The sequence below is a fragment of the Lagopus muta genome, chromosome 24 (assembly GCF_023343835.1).
Source record: "Lagopus muta isolate bLagMut1 chromosome 24, bLagMut1 primary, whole genome shotgun sequence".
NCBI classification, from domain to species: domain Eukaryota; kingdom Metazoa; phylum Chordata; class Aves; order Galliformes; family Phasianidae; genus Lagopus; species Lagopus muta.
The window spans coordinates 5,814,105-5,819,522 of record NC_064456.1 but is presented as its reverse complement, the minus strand read 5'-3'; positions in this window follow the sequence as shown (position 1 = coordinate 5,819,522).

The window sequence follows — 5,418 nt, the reverse complement described above, 5'->3', positions numbered from 1 at the left end:
CCGCGGACCGATGCTGGTACCCCCCCCAACCCTTCCCTGTCCCCACTGCCACCCACCTGGCACCTCAGCCCTCTGTCTGGCCCGGCCTACCAGGTGCCTGGGGACAGGCAGCGCAGCTCCCACCCGGGGGGCTGCCCCCAGTCCTGGCTCAGCTGCCACCTGTGGGCCTGACCTCAACTGCAGGGCTGCACTTACCAGCGCTGCTGCTCCTACCTGGGGGGCTGCACCCAGCTACGGCTCCCCCCCCCGCCCCTGCTCCATGCTCAGCATGTCCCCTGCCCGTAGGGACGCTGCCACCCCAGCGGCCGATGGGGCTGTGGCCTGGGGCCGTGCCCCTCCACACGGAGCCCCTGCAGCCCACAGGCACCTACCTGCCACAGGCCCCCGGCCACCCCAGCCCCCCCCCAGTTCTTTTGCAGGTACCCTCCCTGCAGGAGCAGGTGCTCCCCGTGCCCTGCACCCTGCCCACCACCTGGGAGCATTCACTAACAGAAAAAGCAAAGACAATACAGATGGGCAGCTGCAGCAACACTGCAGTATGTAAAGAAACAGAAACCTGGCCCGGAGGTGACAGGCACCCCCCACCCTCCCCTTTGGAACAGAGCCGACAGCACCCCCCTCACCCCCCTCTTGGCCCAGAGCAGCCCAGAGCCGACAGCTCCACCCCCTTCCCCCCCCCCCAGATCCCCCCCGTCCCCATTTGGCCCAGAGCCGACAGCCTCCCCTACCTCCCCATCACCCCCCCCCAACCCTCCTCCACCCCTCCCCCCCCTTCGCCCAGAGCCGATGGCTCCCCCCCGCCCACCTCGGCCCACCACTCAACCCCCCCCCCCCCCCCCCTTCAAAACAGAACCACCACTGAACCGCCCCCCTGCCCCCCCCCCCTTCGGCCTGGAGCCAACAGCACCCCACCCCACCCCTTTCGCCTGGAATGGCCCAGAGCCGACAACTTCCTCTACCTCCCTCTCGGCCTACCCCCCGACCCCTTCCCCTCCCCCCTTGAACAGGGGGCCCACGGCACCCTCTCCCCCCCCACTTTGGCCCAGAGCCGACAGCCCACCCCCCCCCTTGCCTGTGTGTGACAGAAGGCACAACACAAAAAGCAAATTAGAAAGAAAGCCATCACACACATAGCAGCAGAAGCACCAGAGCAACAGCAATACATTACAGAGGCACAAAAAGGACTGCTCACCATCTCCAAGGATTCACCCACACAACAAACTCCACAGCACAGAACCTTCCAGAAACAAACCCTGCCCCCTTGCCACTCAGCCCCTAAAGGAGCTCCAGGAGGGGCAGCCAGGCTCCGCCCCTTCCAGCCACCCAGCTCCATTGCCTTCAGCTGCGCGCCCAGGGCTCACCGGCTCCTTTCCTCAGCTGCTCCCTCGGTGCTTCAGGCTGGGATTCAACACTTCTTCGACAGCAGAGCAAAGGAAAAAATCGCAAAGCAAAGCTAGAGACAAAATCAAAACAACAAAGAAAGCTTGCAGGAATCTAGGAAATAACAGAAAAGCACAGCAAGAAGGCAGAAGGCAGGGTTATGTCTGCGTGTCTGTCTGCAGGAAACAGCTGCAGCTGTTCAGTGCTGCTCCATGCACCCATCGCAGACAGCTGCACACAACAGGGCTCCAGCAGCACTGACAGCTCCTGTCAGCTGCACTATTAAAGCCATCTGACAAACTTCCAATTCCGGATTGCCAGTGCTTTAAAGAGAGAAGCACTGAAGCTGGCAAACGCACGATGGCTCCAGATAACAAGCACCAAGTCAAACGGCACTTCAGGCAATCAGCATCCTTACATTACCCCACCTCTTTTCGTTGACCCAGAGAGGCTTCTAGCTCCTTTACAGCTTCTTCTCATTCTTGGGGTTGGAAAAACCAAGGGAAAAATGTTGAAATGGCGCCCAAACCCATTCAATTTTCACTTCATCCCAATTTTGCCCTGCAGGTGGGGTTTTGTTTTCCTTTTTGGTGTTGCACAACAGGTGACTAAAGGGACTGATGCAGCTTTGAACTTGAATCATTCCATCAGACGTGCTGGTTTTCTTGGAAATCTCTCCCTGAAAGCCATTAATTCGTACCTACACTGTAGGAGGGATTTTACCAGCCCAAGCCGACTCTAGGTTTGGATTCAGCTGTCACTCCTTTCTCCCCCTGAGAAACACAAGATCTGCGCCTCGCTGCCAGTGTCAGAACAGACCTGGGGCACAGGGAAAGGAGCCAGAGAGTGTTTCCTCTGCTGCACGTTTGATTCCTCGCCAAGTGAAAACAGTCATGTCTTCGAGGTTGGAGAACAGTTCTCTGAATTCAGTGACACAAACTTCTGTAAAGACTTCATTCTTACTGTCACGGATTGGATTTTCACTTCTGTCTGAGTGCCTGCTGGACTCTCATCTTCAGCTCTGCTGCCACTGCCCCAGGCGGATGGGGAAGGAACCTGCAGAGGGTGTCCTGTCGTTTTCTCCCCAGCAGTGGGTTGATTTTCCAAGTAGTCACACGTTCACTTTCCAGGTCAGTCTCACCTATGATGCCGACTGCAAAGAACAAAAATTAGTGGAAAACAGATGATGATGTAGCTTAATGTGGAGACAGTTTCCAGCACGTACATTAGAATGTAACCTAACGTATAATCAATGAATACACAGATGTTATAATTGAGAAATACCCAGGAAAGTTAGGCTAAGTCAGATTATTGCAACAAAAGGATAATAAACGGAAAATGTCCTGTCCTCTGGCTGCCGCCTCTTGCCTTCTGCAGGCCTTCTTTGACACCTATGGAGCTTGAGTGAGGCTGCATCAGTGTGAAACACCGGTAAGCTGTGGAGTTCTGAAGGGGAGCCGTGGCTCCAGGACCTCAGGAGGGGCTGTGCGTGCTCTTTCATGTGCGTGCAGTCTGCTTGTGCTATGGCAGAAGGGCTCTGACAGCTGGGGCCGTGTTTGTGTGGTCAGGAAAAGTGGATAGGAACACTTCTCCCTTTGGAAAGATTGAAAGACAGAGCCTCTCGTTGCTGCTTACTGGATGTTTTTCATCTTTAGAAACACAGGTGTTTGAATCATGCTGTTTTTCATGGGAGATGTGCCAGAATGTCTCTGACGGACTATTTGCTGTGCCTTTCTACCACCAGAAATGCTACTCATGTGATAGCAGTTCAGAAAGCCTGTGCTGTGCATTTGTCTCCTGGACTCACGTGAGAAGGATGGCTGTGGAGATGTTGGTCTTGGGGCAGGAGCTGTTAGAAGCTTTTGAGAGTGGCCTCCGTGTGTCAGGAGTGATTGTGATAGCACTGCTTGGTCAGTTGGAGTGCATGAAACAAGTCTGAAGGCTTCTTGTAATGGAGCAATGGGAAAGGAGTCTATGCATTGGAGAGCTGACTTTCAGTCTGCGGGCATTTGCCAGGAGCTGGGGCGAGGGGTGAGGCAAGGAAAGCTGTGGTAGGAGGATGAGGTGTGGGAATAGGAACGTCTTCCATTGATAGCAACTCCTGCTGTTCGCTTTTTGACTTGGAATGCATGCTTTTTTTTAATCGAGAACAAACTCTTTGTGCAGCTTGTGAATGAATTCATTCACACCTGTTACTGTTTGGCGTTCTTCTCTACACGGAGCTGCAATTGAAATGGACACCTCTGGTCTGTTTGCCAGCCCCCTCCCACGTGCTCAGATCAGCCAAGTTTGCAAGGCCTGGCTCTTGGTGAGTTGTGCCCAAGGTCAGAGGTGGCTCTTCTCAGCTTTGAGCTGTGTTTCCCAGTTGCATGCTGTGCTATTCCTGTTGTGTTGAGCTCTTGAGCTGCAGCCCTAACTGGGGATCCAAGTAGACTGACAGAGAAGGAATGGTTGAGATCTATGTGAGCTTGGATTGGAAATGCAGTCCCAAGGGCTGCACAAATGTGAGACAGTTGTGAGCGTAAGGAAAGGCATCTGCTGGGTGAGGGCTTTGCTGGGTGAGCGTCACCCTGCTGAAGAGCAGGCAGCTGTTGTCCGAGCAGACAGCCACATCCATGGGGATTGGAAGCTTCCTCTGCCTTCCAGCTCTTGGCTGCTGCTCTGAGAGTGCAGGTTCTTGCTCGCAGAGAACCAGCAGCAGAAAGGATCCCATGCGTGGCCTCTGAGCCCTTTCAGACCAACCAGCTGGATTAGCATGGCTGTGACCTTGGTTTGGAGTTCACCCAGCAGGCTTTGCCCAAAGCAGAATGAGCTGTGGGCACAGCGTCCAGCAGTGGAAGTGACCGACAGCTGGAGACAGCAGCAGCCTGAGCGGCGCTCTTGGGGGAAATCCTCACTGTGAACAAAGGACCAGAAGATGAGAGCAGCTTGTCCCTGCCTTCACATGGTAAGGTTTTCCTTTTCTTATCTGTTACCCCTCAGGCGGTGCCTACAGCTGTGTGATGTGCTCTGCAGGAACTGCCGATGTTTCGCATTCAACGTCTTTCACCTTGTTTTGAAGCTTACAGGCACCCTTAATTTCTGCAGCCCTGAGCTTTGTGCCACGAGAGCTCTCCAGCTTCTACCCGTGATGTGAGACTGTAATGTGTCTACTCTGCCAGGCTCTTCTTCTCTTTTCTCTTTTAAGGTACCTCTTTTAGTACCTCTTTTAAGGTAGGAAAATTCCTTTCTGGGCCAGGAGAAAAAGAAATGCAGCAATCTTCCCTGCACTGTTCACTTTGCCTGAGTTGCCAAGTGCTCCTCATTTTTCTTGTACCCTGCAATTCCAAGTCCATATTTTCCCCAAAGCAAAAGAATTCAGAGGGAACCACCTACAGTTCAGTAAGCAATTTCAGTATTTATTTCTGACTGTGGCAATTTCTTCAGTTCAGAAGTCACACTTAATTTATGGTGCCTGCTTTAATTCTGACCAAGGTTGCAGTGGCAGCTGGCTTCCCAAGGCTGCAGTACGTGGTGGTGGCACAGCCGTGGGATTCTGCATTTGTGCCAATGCCACATTTCCTTTCTCTGTCTCGCAGGTCAGCTGGCGCTAGAAGTGGACGGCATCCAGTGTGAATGAAGGTCAGTGCAGGAGCAGCTGCTGCTGGGAGGAAGGAAGTGCAGGCTGATGGATGCTGACGCATCTCCCAGCACAGCACCAGAGGAGGCAGCAGTGATGCTGGGGGGCAGTTGCAGAAGAACACGAGCAGCTCCTCAGCAGGAAGCCACAGACCCTGCAGAAAGCTGCAGCAGACTCAGAGCACGCGGGGATGCCCAGGAGGAAATGCAGGCCCAGCATTTGAGCAGCGCCTGGCCACGGAGTGCTGCGGCCCAAGAACAAAGCTGTTCTGCCTTTGCCCGGATGGCTTTCCAAGGTGGACTCGTCTGTCCTCACAAGAACCAGAGGGCTGACTCATCCAAATGCTGGCTGATTGCTTGGGAGCCCAAATCCTTCCGGCCTCCAATCTGGGGGCAGCCTGGGGGCAACATCTCCTGGGT